The 16,903-nt window shown below is 45.2% G+C and overlaps 1 protein-coding gene across 1 annotated transcript in view; it reads left to right on the top strand.

Annotated features, from left to right (window-relative positions):
* Positions 1–16,903, top strand: part of FER (FER tyrosine kinase) — a gene marked incomplete in the record, with an annotated part of 3,568,968 nt that overhangs the window by 1,663,982 nt on the left and 1,888,083 nt on the right.

Raw genomic sequence — 16,903 nt, 5'->3', positions numbered from 1 at the left:
GACACCACTTGTAACTGGTTTGGAGTCTGACATGGCTCCAGCAATTCTAACCATGTGGGTTCTGTCCTTGCGCCAGTTTGTAAACCATCTAGTGACATAGGGGTTTATATTTAAGCTGGTGAGCTTATCTATAATGCCCGAGTGGGGTATTGTATCGAAGGCTTTTGCGAGGTCCAGGTAGGCTGTGTGGACCACCTTCCCCTCGTCAATGGCCTTGGTGACTGTTTCAAAGAAATCAACCAGGTTTAAGAGGCCGGATCTGCCCTTAACAAAGCCGAACTGGGTAGGATCCAGTGTCTGTAGGTCCCCAATATCTTTATTTATGAGGTCCATGATGATCCTTTCCATAGCTTTGCAGACCAAGCTAGTCAGGCTTATGGGGCGATAGTTTCCAGGATCCGTTGAGGCACCACCTTTATGGAGAGGGACCACTGTTGCTGTACGCCACTCTTTGGGCACATATCCTGTAGTAAGGCTGAGATTGAACAGTAGTTTTATGTTTGGGTTTAGCTCTTCTTGGAGTTCATGTAGGACGCAACCCGGGACACCGTCTGGTCCCACTGATGTTGTGTTTTTTGCTTTGGAGAGGGCGGCTCTTACCTGAGCATCTGAGATGTCAGGGGGGCAGCACTCTGCTGGGATAGATATTTGCCCTTTGGTGGGGAGTTTGCGCTGAACCTGTCAGCTAGGATGTTGGCAATGTCTGTGGGTTCAGTGTATTTTTTGTCATTTTGGACTAATTCTGAGCATATCTGGTAATTACCACCCAGGTTCCTAACATAACTAAAGAATGCCTTGTGATTATCCTTAGTGTCCTGTGCAATTTTTCTCTCGAAGCTGGCCTTAGACAATTTTATGAGTGCCCGTAGTTTTTTACTAATACTGATCAGTGATGCCTTCCCTTTTTGGGATTTTGCTGTATCATTTTTAGCTTCCTCCTTCTGTTGTATAGTTTGTTTATGGCTGGGGTCCACCAGACAGGACATCTGCCTTTGGAGGATTGGGTCTTGGTTTTATTTGGGATCGCATGATCCATGCATTCCTGAAGGTGTTCATAGAATGTGTTTATAAAGGATTCTGTGGTCTGGGCCATATTTTCCATAGGCCCGGGGGCTTTGAAGGATTCCACCTTGGTTTTGAGGAGTGTGAAATTTGCTTTAGAGAAGTTTTTTCACTGTGGTTTTCTGGGCAGGGGTGGGGTCGGGATGTGAATATCCAGTGAGATTAGTTTATGGTCTGATCTTACCAGTGTGGGATACTCTTCTGGTCTGGAGCATAGAGTCCCCATGTTGGTGATGATCAGGTCCAGTATGTTTTTTCCCTCTTGTGGGAGTGGTAACAAGTTGTTCCATAGCATTTGAGTTTATAAATTCTAGGAACCTTTGGGCTAGGGTGTTGGAGCTAGAGTAATGCTCCCATCTATGTTTGGGTAGTTGAAGTCGCCCAATATAATGGTGTTTGGAGAGACCTTCATATTTTCCAGTGTTCTCAGAAAGGCCGAGTGGGGTTCTTGGGTTTGGGAGGGTGGTCTGTAGGAGACTATAAACTGGAAGGCAGTTTTACCCACTGTTAGTTGCACATGGATAGTCTCTGATGCTTCGTGCTTTGCCACCAACCTGGAGGTGTGGGTATCTTTGATGAATATCGATACTCCCCCTCCTTTTGTGGTTCGGTCCAAGTTTTGGGGCCGAAAAGCATGGTATGAGGTATAACCTGGTAGTGCTGGGGTGCTCTCGGGAACCCTGAACCAGGTTTCTGTTACTGCACAGATATCGATGTTCTCCATGCTAAGGAGAGTTTTGAGTGCGTGCATCTTGAGGTTTAGTCTTATGGCGTTGAGTAGCATTACTCTTAGTTTCTTATCCCTTGTGATACCTATGGAGGTGGGTTTGTTTTTTGAGCCTTGCCTAAAAAAGGCACTATGGGGGTAGCAAGAGCCTTTGCCAATATCCGAAAGCCCAGGGGTGACAGGTGCAAGCCGTCCCTAGCGAAGCATTGTGGCTTGTCGAGCATATCATCCCAAGCTGACAGGCATTGGATCCCCTTTGAATGACACCAGTACTTAAGCCAATTGTTGAAATTGATCATCTTGTCTTCATATTGTGGCATCATTCTTGGTGAGGGTAAGATGCTACTCAAGGTCAGGGTCCTACCGGCCTGGGCTACATGCTCAGAGAGCTCCTTTATGTCTGTTTTTCTAATTATATTTCTGGGATTTGTAAAGAGGGAGGTTGGATGGTGGGTAGACCATATGCAATGGATATAAAAAGTGTACACACCCCTGTTAAAATGCCAGGTTTTTGTGATATAAAAAATGAGACCACAATAAATCATTTCAAAACTTTTCCTACCTGTAATGGGACCTATAACCTGTACAATTCAGTTGAAAAACAAACAAATCTTATTAGGGGAAAAAATATAAAAAATGTATAATATGCTGGTTGCATAATTGTGCACACCCTTAAAATAATACTTTGTTGAAGCACCTTTTGGTTTAATTACAGCATTCAGTCTTCTTGGGTACACACCTGCCATCAATTAAAGAGACTCTGATTAACCCCAAATAAAGTTCAGCTGTTCTAGTAGGATTTTCTTGACATTTACTCAGTTGCCTGCTACAGCAAAAGCCATTGTTCGCAGAGAGCTTACAAAGCATCAAAGAGATCTCATTGTGGAAAGGTATCAGTCAGGATATGGGTACAAAAAAATTTCCACTGCATTGGATATACCGTGGAACACAATGAAGACAGTCATCAAAAAGTGGAGAAAATATGGGACAACAGTAACGTTGCAAAGAAATGGATGTCCCTCCAAAATTGATGAAAAGACAAGACAATAAAAAGGTCAGGGAGGCTGCCAAGAGACCTACAGCAACACTGAAGAAGCTGCAGAAATTTCTGGCAAATACTGGTTATGTACTACATGTGACAACAATCTTCCATATTCTCCATACGGAAACCTTTTTCTTACACAGGAAAATATCCAGGCCCAGCTACAAGTTGCAAAACAATGCATCAAGTTTCCAAAAAGCATGTGGGAAAATGTGTTATGGTCTGATGAGACCAAGGTTGAACTTTTTGGCCACAAATTCAAAAGGTACGTTTGGCGCAAAAACAACACTTCGCATCACCAAAAGAACACTGTCCCCATGGTGAAGCATGGTTGTGACAGTATCGTGCCTTGGAGTTGTTTTTCTTCAGCTGGAACTAGGGCTTTAGTCAAGGTGGAGGGAATTGTGAATGGTTTCAAATACCAGTCACATGTGGCCCAAAACCTTCAGGCATCTGCTAGGTGAATGGAGAGGAATTTCACCTTTCTACACAACAATGGCCCCAAGCATACATCCAAATCAACAAAAGAATGTCTTCACCAGAATAAAATTAAAGTTTTGGAATGGCCCGGCCAGAGCCCAGACCTAAATCCAATAGAAAATCTGTGGGATGACTTAGAGGGCTGTGCACAAGAGATGACCTCGCAATCTAACAGATTTGGAGCACTTTTGCAAGGAAGAGTGGGCAAATATTGGCAAGTCAGTATGTGCCATGCTGATAGACTCCTACCCAAGAAGACTGAATGCTGTAATTAAATCAAAAGGTACTTCAACAGAGTATTAGTTTAAGGGTGTGCACACTTCTGCAACCAGCGTATTGGATGTTTTTTATTTGTTTTATTTTTCAATTGAATTTTACAAGTTATAGGTCACATTAAAGGTGGGAAAAGTTTTGAAATTATTTATTGTGGTCTCATTTTTTATATCACAAAAACCTGGCATTTTAACAGTGGTGTGTACACTTTTTATATCCACTATAGCTTGTGATCCAGGTCTTCCATTCTTTCTTCTTGACTCCCTCCCATTAGTCACCACAGATGCTTCACACCTGATGTGGTGACCAGTTTCAAAAGGGGTATAAGTGCAAGCTCTGTGGGACCCAATGGACAGACAGGTTTATGAATGTCAGAGAATGTTGGCTGTCATCAGTGTTTTTAAGGCCTTGAAACATCTGTGCAAATATACAAGTATACACAAGCAGCACCACTGTAATAAACAAGTGGGGGGCATGCCATAGCCTACCCTCTTTGCAAGGCTGGCTGCGATAGCCTGGGAGGTAGCAATTCAGCTCAGTCTGACTTCTCAGGCTTCATACAGTCCATCATACCTTACTGCAAACTAGCTTAGCAGGACCAGGATAGAACCCCAAATATAGAGTCTTCATCCACGGGTCCTCCAAGAATCAATCCAACTTTTGTGAGCACTTCAAGTAGAGTTGTTTGCCAGCTCTTGTAACAGAGAACTAAAGACATTTGCTCCAGGATTCCTTGCAATCTATCCGGAGAACCGATGCCTCCTCACTCCCATGGATGGGATTGCTTCTGTATGTCTTTTTATTTTTCCACTGATTACTAGGGTTCTTCTAAAGATCGAGGTGAACTGTCTAAAAATTGGGATGGTAACACCCTTCTGGTTAAGACAACAGTGGTTCTCTTTTCCTTTCAGTGTGACCAGTAGCAATTACCACAAGCTTCCTTACAGATCTGATTTAATCACACAAGGCAAGGCAAGGGGAGTTTGAAACACCCCAATCTGGGTACTCATCAACTGTCTGGATGATATAATCTTGATACATTTTTCTGAGGGCATACAACATGTATTAAAAGAGGTCAAAAAGCCTGCTATTAGAAAATCCTATATGTACAAGTGGAAAAAAATTCTAGTTCGTGCCATGCAGAACCAGGTCCTTTTTCAGGCCAGGTTTTTGTTAATTTGTATTTGGTACTGTCCAGTGGTTTGTCATGCCCTTCTGTCAAGGTACATTTGTCAGTCATTTCTGCTTGTCTGCCCGTAGATCAGTCTGTTTTAAATTATTCTCAAGTTAAGCAGTTTTTGAAAAAGGTATTACACACTCATCCTCCTTCAAAGCAGGTGGCTTCTCTGTGAGAGCTCAATTTTCTTCTTGAAAAACATGCTTTCTATCCATTTGAACTAGGTCATGTGGCTGATTTGTTGATGTTTTTCGTGTTTCACTGTTGCAGTCATCACACTTGGGTTATCTGCCTGCAGGTAGCCCTCAGCTGGCCCGAATACCAGAGTCTTGGGATTTCTGCGTCAGATGCTGTCGCCTCTTTCAGGACGTCAGGGGTATAAAACATGCAGCCGACGCCATTACATCAGCTTTTCTTGCCACGCGTGAGCCTGAAGCAGAAGCAGTTCGCAAGTGCCAGTCGGCTGTTATTTGAAATTTTTGTTGTTCAAGTTTCAGACCTGAAGTCTTATAAAGCTAAGCACCCCATTGGGGATCCTTTTTTCTTGCTCTAACCGATGTCAGGAAAAGTTAACTATTGTCTTGCCTGTGGAAAGCAAATACCTCGCAGAGATTTTCACTCTTACTGCATCACCTGTTTAGGCAAAGGCCACGACGTGCCTCGCTCTAGGTTTTGTGCTCTGTTTAATGCCCGAACTATTTGTCTTCAGGCGGTTTTTGTCACTAAATTCTTTTGCTCTCCGTATTCCGAAATGGTTTCAACAAGCCATCCGACTGCCGATCTTCTGAAAAAACATGGAGATAAAGACAGAGACAGACCACATAGACCGATACTCAGTGAGGCACCTTCGCAGTCCCTGATACCCACTTCTGCAGATTCGGAGGCCTCCGCTGAGACCCGTTCGTAGTCCGGTATGCCGTGAGATGTTTTTCGACTATGGAACCTGCAGATGTCTCTACCTTAGATGGGTCCGGAGCTGCTGTGCAGGCACCGGCTTCTGAGGGTGTATTCTGACCTTCCGATGTTCGTATTAAACCGACTTCTTTGTTTGTGACTAAAAAAGTTTTTCAGGCCCAGAGTTTGCACTACGCATATAAAACTGACAACTAAACACATGCTCAAGCCCCCATGCCACATAAACAAATGCTTAGAATGGCTGAAGACCTTATAACTTTAATTAGGTGAAGCCAGCCTTCCTCCTCTATAAGACAAAGGATTGATTTTCCTTCTGATTGTACAGACCGCGAGTCCGATGGCTGTGATCCCTCTGATTACCAGGACATTCCCTTGTCTACCTATGAGGATTCAGATGCTGAGAATTCCATTCCCTCCGCCTCCCCTCCAGAGGACTTTTCTTTTGGTGAAACCTTGCATACCTTAAGAGAGCATTTCCGCTAGGAATGCCAGGACTACCCACAGTCCAAAAAGAGACTCAGAGAATTTTTAGACTTCCCTCAACACAGGCCTCTAGCTATAGCCCCCGTCCTGGATATTGTAGATGATGTCTTCATGGAATCCAGTCTTACTCCTGATACTTTACCACCAGCTCCTAGAAAGCCTGACAGGTACCTGACCCACACAAATTTCTTTTTAAGAATCCCACTGAGGATCCAGAAACTTTCCCAGGGACATAAAGGTATTAAGGCTACTTCAGCCAAAAACCCTACCCCTTTGGACAGGGATTCTAGAACTTTAGACAGATGGGGTAAGAAGGTATATACCTCTGCAGCTCTTGCCATAAGGGCTTTAAATTGCCATTTTCACATGTTGAAGTACCAGCAGCATATTATGGAACTAATTAAACAGAAAATGTTGTTGTTTCCTGATTGTGCAGAGAATACAGTTTCACAAGAGTTAAGGTGTGCTGCAAACCAAGTTAGTAAACATACTTTGCAGTGTGGCTTTCATGCCTTAGAAACATCTTGCAGGGCTGCTGTCACTGGGTCTGTACTGAGAAGGCATGCTTGGCTGAAGGAACAAACCTTGCCAGACCATGTCAAAGCAAAATTATTAGATGCTCCATTAAGCCAGGAACATTTGTTTGGCATAAAAACAGAAGAAGTTCTTAAAAAGATGGAGGAAAAAGCTAAATCTATGCAAACTGTTAAAGATTTCTTACAGGTACAGCCACCCTAGATTTAGTAGGCATTGGCCTTCAAAAAACTGGTCCTTTCCAGTCCCTCTCAGGCCTTCTCAGTCCGAGCCCAGGGGCAGCAGCCCACCAAGATTTACAGTATCAGGGTATGCAGAGATCTAAGCAATGGAGTGCTCCCACCTCAAAAAGAGGGAGTGGTAAGTCACTCCCTTATAGAATAAGTTCACAATGATTTGTCTATCATCTTTCCCAGGCATGCCCGAGTACTGGTACCTCTAGAAGAAAAACTCGCCCTGAATGCAAAAAATGGGATGTCCATTACCCATTCTTGCACTAACCGATATCAGAAAAAAGTTAACAATTGTCTCGCCTGTGGAAAGCAAATGCCACACCGAGATTTCCATTGATACTGTGTCACTTGTTTAGGCCCAGACCAAGACGTCCTCGGTTGCCAGTTCTATGCCCTCTTTAACGCCAGAACCATTCTTTGTAGAGCTCTTATTGTAGCCAAAATGGTGTCCATCAGCAAACAATCCGCAGACATTCTGAAAAAACGTAAGGATAAAGATAGAGACAGACCACTCAAGGCTAAGCCTTCTGACAACTCTACTACTAAGCAGGTCATCACTTCTCTGGAATTCAATGAGGCGCCTTTGCAGCCCCTGATGCCCGATTCGATAGCTTTGCAGGCCTCTACTGAGACCCTTTCAGAGTCCAGTATGCCGCAGACATCATCTTTGTCTTCTGAGCCTTTGATTGTCTCTGCCTCGGTTGTGTCTGGAGCCGTGATGCAGGCACAGGCTTCCGAGGAGGTCTTTCGCACTACCAAAGCTAGACAAAAAATTATGTCTTCTCCCCCTACTACAGTTTCTTTCAGACCGGGGGATACTCTTAGGCCTAGAGACAAGTCCACTCCTAGGAAAACTACCTCTAGCTACCATTTTACTCCTGATCCACCACCCCAAGCTCAAATACTTAAAATGGCAGAGGATCTTATCCCCCTTATCAGGGGTAGTCAGGCCACAACTTCTAAAAGGAAAAGAGACCTTTCTCCTGAAATACTGACAGAACAGGATTCAGAGGAGTCTGATTATTCAGTTTTTGAAGAGGAACAACTACCTATGACTGCTTATGAGGATTCAGATGCAGAGGAATCTATTCATTCTGCCTCCCCCACCAGAAGATTCCTCCTTTGGTGAAGCCCTTCACACCCTCAGGGAGCATTTCCACTGGGAATGTCAGGACTTCCCTCAGTCTAAGAAAAGACTACAAGAGTTTCTAGAACTGCCCCAGCACAGACCCTCAGCCATCCCTCCTATCTTAGAGGTGGTTGATGATGTCTTTCATGAATCCAGCTTAACTCCTGACGCCCTCCCACCTGCTTCCAGAAAACCTCATAGGTATTACAGAGTACCAGATTCTCACAAACACCTGTACAGAAATCCTGCTGCAGATCTGTAGGGCATTATGCAGGGACCTAAAGAAGCTAAGGCTAGTTCTAAAAAGAACCCTATTCCACCTGACAAGGATTTCAGAGCTCTGGACAGATGGGGTAAAAAAGTATACACCTCTGTAACCTTAGCTATCAGAGCACTCACTATCAGTTCCACATGTTAAAATTTCAGGAACACACTTTGGAACTATTAAAACAACAAATTTTTGCCTTCCCTGACTGTGCCAATTCAAAAGAGCAGATTTACTGCACTCTATTTGTCAAGTGGCTAAACACTCTTTACACTGTGGATATGATGCCCTAGAAGCCACAAGCAGGGCAGCAGTGTCAGGGATCTGTCATTAGGAGACATGCATGGTTGAAGGAACAACCTCTCCCTGATCATGTCAAATCTAAATTACTTGATACACCTTTGGATAAGGACCAATTGTTTGGAGTAAAAGCAGAAGAGGTGCTTAAAAAGATGGAAGACAAAGCAAAATCTATGCAGACAGTAAAAGATTTCCTTCAGGTGTACAACCTCCTAGGTTCAGCAGGAATTTTCCCTCTAAACACTGGTCCTTTCCTGCACCTAGCAGACCTGGGCAAGGTAAGCCCCGCAAGGACAGACCACCCAGACTCCTATCCCAGGATCAGCAGAGAACCAAGTGCTGGACCACCTCCACTCCTATGGGAGGGAGTTCTAAGCCATCCCTCTAGGGTAAAAAATCCCTCAAGGACTTACTCTCCCCCTTCTGCACGGCTTTCACTCACCAACTACCAAGAACCATTGGGTCTTAAATATATTTTTTCAGGGATACGAATTTTCCTCCTACTAACTCCCAATTCCAGGAGGGTACCCTTACCTCAGTATCACTGAGCAGAGGCACTGGAATATGTCTAAGCTCACTTATCCCTAGGGGCAGTGGAACTGATCCCCTCAGATCAATGAAACAAAGACTCTTATTCTACACTAGTCCTTGCTCCTAGGATAGAGGGTGCTTGGCACTCCTCCCTGGATCTACCCATTCAAAACACCTTCCTGGCAGTCACCAAATTCAAAATGCTAACTTTACAGCCATTGCTGCCTAGCCTAACCAAAAATGCATAGTTAGTTACCCTACCTCTACAAGAGGCCTTAGCCCCAACCATAGCCTTTGGCGGACAGAAAAACATATACATTTATCTTTATTTGGACAACTGCCTCATTCAGACAGATGGCAAAGAATAGCTCCTCATGGACCCCCTCTTTGTCAAAGCCCTCCTAACCCTCTCAGGATACACCATCTACTAGAAGAAATCAGGACAGAACACCCTCCAGGAAGATCATTTTCTTGGGAGCACTGCTGAGCACAGAAGACCAAATGGCCTTCCTATCCCCAAAAAGCAGAGATTCCTGCAGATCTTTTTGCACCAGCTGGCTTCCAGATGTCGCCGCACAGTGAGGAAGTCCATGTAAGCTTAGAGGTACATGGCATCTTGCATCCTTCTAATTTCTGTGGCCAGGCCTCACATGAGAAAACTTCAGTGATACCTAAAGAATCCTTGGAGTCCGCACTTTCTACCTCCAGAGACCTCTCAACCACTGATCCCGTGTATAGGGGCTGAGTTTCTCTCATTGGCAGGGGCCCCCTGCCCAGAACAAGGGTCTTTCCTTCAACCTCTGCCCATCTGGGCAGACCATTATCACAGACACCTCAGACATTGCGTGGGACACCCACCTAGAAGGAAGGCGCACCCAAGGTCTTTAGGATGCCTAGCACCTTCCCTTACACTTCTACCAGGAGGAAATGATTGCAGTACAAAAGGCTCTGACATCCTGCAAACCCCATCTCTAGCCAGGGCTTCTCCTAATCAAAACAGACAACATCACAGTAATGTGGTACACCAACTAACAGGGAGGGACCCTGTCTTACCCTCTGTGCAGGCTAGCCATGAACCTCGGGCTGGCAGCTTCATCCATGAAACTACACCGAATAAAAACATACTCGGAGGCTCTAAATAAAAATCTGCCTAAACAGCAAAGACCTCCTAAGCAGATATCCAAGCAACAGCCACCCCTCAACAATACCCACAAATCACATATCTCACAAAATCAGTGTGCCTTACAGTCACAGCCCATAAGGCCAAACAACACACCAAATACACTTGTTATAGGGGACTCTATTGTCTGGCACACTGACATCCCACTCACCAGACTGAACAAGGAGAAGGTCACTGTAAGCTGCCTGTCGGGTGCCAGGATCCGCCACATAACACAAGCACTCAGGTCACTCCAAAGCAAGTACAAGTATGACTCCGTCATTGTCCATGGTGGTGTGAATGACCTGAGATGTACCTCCCTGGACTACATGAAAAGAGACATAGAGGAGCTCTCTGACCATGTAGCCCAGGCTGGTATGTCCCTGACCTTGAGTAGCATCTTGCCCTCACCAAGAATGATGCCACAGTATAAAGACAAAATGATCAGTTTCAACAATTGGCTAAAGTATTGGTGTCATTCAAAGGGGATCCAGTGTCTGTCAGCCTGGGATGACATGCTCGACAAGCCACGTTGCTTCGCTAGGGACGGCTTGCACCTGTCACCCTTAGGCTTTTGTATACTGGCCAAGGCTCTTGCCACCCCCATAGTGCCTTTTTAGGCAAGGCTCAAAGGACAAACCCACCTCCATAGACGACCCAAAGATAAAAACTAAAGGTAATGCTACTCAATGCCAGAAGTCTAAACCTCAAGATGCACGCACTCGAGACTCTCCTCAGTATGGAGAAAATCGATGTCTGTGCAGTAACAGAAACCTGGTTCAAGGCTCCTGAGAGCACCCCAGCACTACCAGGTTATAACTCATACCATGCGTTTCGGCCCCAAAACTCGGACCGAAGCACAAAAAGAGGGGGAGTATCTATATTCATCAAAGATACCTACACCTCCAGGTTAGTGGCACTACACGAATCATCGGAAACCATCCATGTGCAACTAACAGTGGGCAAAACTGCCTTTCAGTTTGTAGCCTGCTACAGAACACCCTCCCTATTACAGGAACCCCACTTGGCATTCCTGAGAACATTGGAGAATATGAAGGTCTCTTCAAACACTATGTTATTGGGTGACTTCAACTACCCAAACATTGACTGGGAAAACTACTCAAGCCCAAACACCCTTGCCCAACGGTTCCTTGAATTTATAAACTCTAATGCAATGGAACAACTGGTCACCACTCCCACAAGAGGGAACAACATATTGGACCTGGTCATCACCAACATGGGGACTCTATGTTCCACACCAGAGGTAAACCCCTCATTGGTAAGATCAGACCATAAACAAATTTCCCTGGACATCCATATCCCGTCCCCACCCCCAGCCAAGGAAATCACTGTAAAGAATTTCTCAAAAGCCAACTTTGCACTTCTCAAGACTGAGGTGGAATCCTTCAAAGCCCCTGGGCCAGAGGATAATACAGCCCAATCCGTAGAATCCTTTACAGATGCATTCTATGAGCACCTGCAGGAATGCATGGATCGTGCTATCCCAAATAAAACCAAGACTCACTCCTCCAAAAACAGGAGACTGGTCTGGTGGACCCCGGCCATAAATAAGCTATACAACAGAAGGAGGAAGCTACTACATGACAGAGCAAAATCCCAAAAAGGGTAGGCATCTCTGATCAGTATTAGCAAGAAACTTCGATCCCTCATAAAATCATCAAAGGCCAGTTTCGAAAGAAAAATTGCCCTAGACACTAAAGATAATCACAAGGCCTTCTTTAGTTATGTCAGAAACATGGGCGCAAACTCCCAGATATGCTCTGAATTGTTGCATAACGGTACAAAATATACCGAACCTACAGACATAGCCAACATCCTGGCAGACAGATTCAGCGCAAACTCCCCCCCCCCTTCTCCCCCAAAGGAGCAAACACCTATCCCAACTGAATGTAACCTCCCTGACATCACAGATGCACAGGTGAAAGCTGCCCTATCCAAAGCAAAAAACACAGCATCTATGGGACCGGACGGTGTCCCAGGCTGTGTCTTACATGAGCTCCAAGAAGAACTGAACCCTCACATTAAGCACTGTTCAGACTTAGCCTTACTACAGGATATGTACCCAAAGAATGGCGTACAGCTACAGTGGTCCCACTCCACAAAGGTGGTGCCACAACGGACCCCGGAAACTATCGCCCCATAAGCCTGACTAGTCTGGTCTGTAAAGCTGTGGAGCGTATTGTCATGGAACTCCTAAACAAAGACATTGGGAGCCTCCAGACACTGGACCCTACCCAAATCGGCTTTGTTAAGGGCAGATCTTGCCTCTTAAACCTAGTTGATTTCTTTGAAACAGTTACCAAAGCCATAGATGAAGGCAAGGTAGTCCACACAGCCTACCTGGACCTCGCAAAAGCCTTCGACACAATACCCCACTCGGGCATCATAAATAAGCTTACCAGCTTAAATAACCCTTCTATCACAAGACGGGTTGCAAACTGGCTCAGAGATAGAACCCACATGGTCAGAATCGCAGGTGCCATGTCCGAATCCAAACCAGTTACAAGTGGCGTCCCACAGGGCTCAGTTCTGGGACCTCTTGTTCGGTATATACTTCTCTGAGGTTCAGGCTAACACGGGGGGATTGTGGCTGACAAAGTTCGCAGATGACTGCAAACTGGGGGCCATAATCAAATCTCCAGCTGACACAAGCATCCTCCAAAAGGGTCTCACAGAGACGGATGCTTGGTGCCAGAGCCACGGCCTCAAGCTAAATGCTAAAATGTGCATAGTCATCCCCTTTGGGAAAAACAAGGTGCCCACAAATTACCACATAGGTGGTAATCCATTAAGTACGGAAGAAGTAATTAGAGATTTGGGGACCAACGTAGATAATAATCTCTCCTTTGATAATCACGTTGCCAAAGTGGTTAGAAAGACCTTCTATATAGCCAACCTTATCACGAAAGGGTTCGCATCTAGATCAAGAGAGGTCATTGTGCACCTCTACTCATCACTCATCAGGCCCATAATTGAATACAATGCCCCTTTTGGGATGTACCTTACCCGACACCTGCAGCAACTGGAGAGACCCCAAAAGTACCTCACCAAGAGGATCATGGGCTACAAACAGATGTCCTATGCAGCTCGACTAAAGAAACTCCAGCTCTACTCAGTTGCTTACCGCCTACTCAGAGGCGATCTATGCCTGACATACAAAGCCATGTCAAACCCAGAATTAATGGACATGCTCCACCTCAAAAAATCCAAGTCCCTTAGAGCTACACGCTCCATGGACCTAAACCTCAGCACAAAAATAAACAGGACATGCTGGAGGGACAGATTCATTTTCCAGAGGCTCCCCTCACTCTGGAATAGAATCCCAATTCATGTTAGACATAGCCCCTCGCTGACCCTCTTCAAGCGAAATTTGGACGCGTGGATGGGAAATTGCAAATTCACCCCTGGGATCTCTCCTGTGTCCCTGCTAGACAGAGGCACAGTAAACTAATCTTAAAAGGGTACCTTCTGTGACCTACTTTACAGAGGCACAGTAGGCTAATCTAATAGGGAGGCGGAAGCCAAATACACTCTGGCTAGGCTTATAAATGCCCTAGGGCAGATAGCCTAGTATCTACCTATGAACGTATGAACCTATGAATAGCCAATACCCACCTGGCATCAACCACACCCTGTCAGACCACTTAAGCAGAAACTTCCTAGATCCCCATGAGCGGCAACTGTACAGAAAAATCCTTTCACAAATCACTCGGGAGTGGGGGTCTCAAGAGCTGGATCATTTTGCTTCTCATCTCAACCAGCAGCGGAAAGGATTCTGTACCAGGGAGTATCACCACCTAGAGGGGAAGGTGGATGCCTTGACCTCCCCCTGGAACACTCTGTATTTGTGTACTCATTCCCTCTTATCCCCAAGGCACTGGTCAAATTAAGGGAAGAGAGATGAAAGGCCATCCTCATTGCTCCAAATTGGTCCAGACAATGTTGGTACCCCTTACTGAGCAGCCTGACCTTACAGCCTCCCAGCCAGTTTCCTCCCTGATCTTACACCTCTTAACTCGGGGGGGTGGGGGGGAATGCTGCACACAGACTCGCAGTCTCAAACTATCAGCATGGCAAATACTCAAAAGGCAGACTAGGGGCCTCTCTTAGGCAAACAGGTCCTACACATTATCACAGAGGCCAGATAGCCCAGCACCAGAAAATCTTATGCAGGAAAACAGAAAAGATTCCGCTCCTGGAGCCAGTCGAGAGGGGGCAATACCTCACCACCTTCCATCCCTCTTATCCTGGACTACCTAGCGCAGCTACTTAATAGTGGCCTCTCCTTCTCCTCTATTTAAATCCATGCCTCAGCCATTTCAGCTCATTTTGATACAGAATAGTCCCTGTTATCACACCTTTTGATTAAACAATGCCTCAGAGGGCCTTCTAATATCGGACCTCCCAGAAGGCCTCCCACTCCAGATTGGGACGTAAGTTATGTTTCGGGGGAAAAAAAAAACTTTACCACCCTTCAACCTGCTGCTTCAGCAGAACTTATATACCTCTCCTTAAAGACTGCTTTTCTCCTAGCTATAGCCCCAGCCAGAAGGGTTTCACATCTTCAGACACTGATTGCCATTGAGCCCTTCATCTTCTTCCATGCAGATAGGGTCTCCCTCAGGACTAATCCCTCCTATATTCCCAGGGGGGTATCTGATGTAACTATCTGCTAGGCCATACCTCTACCCCCTTTCTTTCCTTACCCTTAAAACAAGGGGGAAAGAATTCTGTACTCACTAGACGTGCACAGACAGCTCAGATACTGTCTGGACTGTACTAGATCCCTCAGGAAAACAGACCAGCTCCTTGTCAGCTTTGCCTCGGGCAGAGGGGAAGCCCTTTTCCAAACTATCCTCTTCCCAAGGGATCTCACTCTCTACCCATTTCTGCTATACTTTGCATGGGAAGCATTCCACTAGGGCAGCCTACACTTCCTCAGCATTCTTTAGAGGAGTTCCCACCAGGGACATTCTGGAAACTGCCACCTGGACTTCTGTCCATACCATTACCAAGCTTCTCCACCTACCTCTATTCTCTAAGGCCAAGGCAGAGTTTTCCTCTGCAGTTCTGCAGGGCATACTGACCCATTCCTAGGTCTCTTACTAATCCTAACACCCCTCTATTCAGCTTTGGGAATCCTCCCACAGGTGATGACTGCAACAGTGAAACACAAAGAACATAGTACAGTTGTGTACATTTACCATAAATATAGATGTTCGAGTATATTCACTGTTGCAGTCCTGATTTCCCACCCTCCTTCCCCCTTATATCTTCTTTTTTTTTGGGAAACATTAGTTTTTAACAGTAGCTTTTAGCCGCCAGGACCACTTTGCCACATTTACTTGGGCCTCTGACTGGTTAGGGCATGAAAAACTGATGTAATGGCATCAGCTGCCTTGCTTTGTAGCACTGTTCACCTGACGTCAGACAGCAAGTGACAGCCGACGCAGAAAAACATTGACTCTGGTATTCGGGCTGGCCAAGGGCTACCGCAGCAGGGATAACCCACAGGTGAGGACTGCAACAGTGAATACACTCGAACATCTACATTTATGGTAAGTGTACACAACTGTACTTTCTGCATAGGCAGAATTGTTCTCAGGGTTTATAGGGGCTTGAAATTTTGCCAGGTTCTCACTTAATAACAGGAGGTTTTCCTTAGAATAGTTACTGAATATTCTCGGTTTAGCTGGTGGTTTAGGTTTTATTTTACTTCAAAGGAGACCATTTTGTGGTCTGACCTTACCAGGGAAGGCATTACAGTAGGGGGTGTGCAGCAGTCTCCCATGTTAGTGAGGGCCACATCCAGTATGGTTGCATCCCTGGTTGGTGTGTTGACTTCCTGGTCCAGGGAGTTTATGTTTACAAAATCCAGGAATGTCTCTCCATGTACATTTGATGTCGTATAGGATTCCCAGTTAAATGTGGGGTAATTAAAGTCACCCATGAATATGGCATTGGGTTGGATGGTTAGTGTTTCTAATAAGTTTAAATACATCATATGGGTTTCCTGGGTCATAGAGGGGACCTATAGCTTGCAAGGAAGTGATATTGGATTTTACCTATGGTGATTTAAACATGGAGCAGCTCAATTGCATTGTCCTGTTTGACTAGCCTTGAAGAAGATTTATTTTTGATGTAAATAGAGACACCTCCACCTTTAGTTCCCTCCCTGTGTATATTCTTTGTTGCATTGTAGGACATTTGCTGCTGTTTGAAGGCACCTTCTCCTCCTTGTTAGTCTGTTTTTCATCCGATCTGTGATGGATTTTCACCCCTCACCTCTCATTTCAGTACTCAGACTTTACCGTTTGTTTACTGTCACAAGTCATATTTGTAGTAAGTGAGAGTGCAGCAAGCGGAATACTCATGTTGCCAGTCATAACAAATACATTTTACGCAAAATGTAATTAGGCTGCTTTGAGAACGTGTAGGAAGCAGCAGCAGCATACCTTTTATGTTAGAACTTCAGGTAATGGAGTGGTGTCATCAATTGCTCAAGCCAAGAAGCCATTTTTTTCCTGGTTTGCTTTTGTTAATTTAGTTAAGTCTGTCAGGCAGTCAGCCGT

Source organism: Protopterus annectens, chromosome 2.part2, assembly GCF_019279795.1.
Source record: "Protopterus annectens isolate FY-2018-M chromosome 2.part2, PAN1.0, whole genome shotgun sequence".
In the NCBI taxonomy this organism is placed as follows: domain Eukaryota; kingdom Metazoa; phylum Chordata; order Ceratodontiformes; family Protopteridae; genus Protopterus; species Protopterus annectens.
The sequence above is the reverse complement of the archived record's forward strand: the minus strand, read 5'-3'. Positions and strand labels throughout refer to the sequence as shown.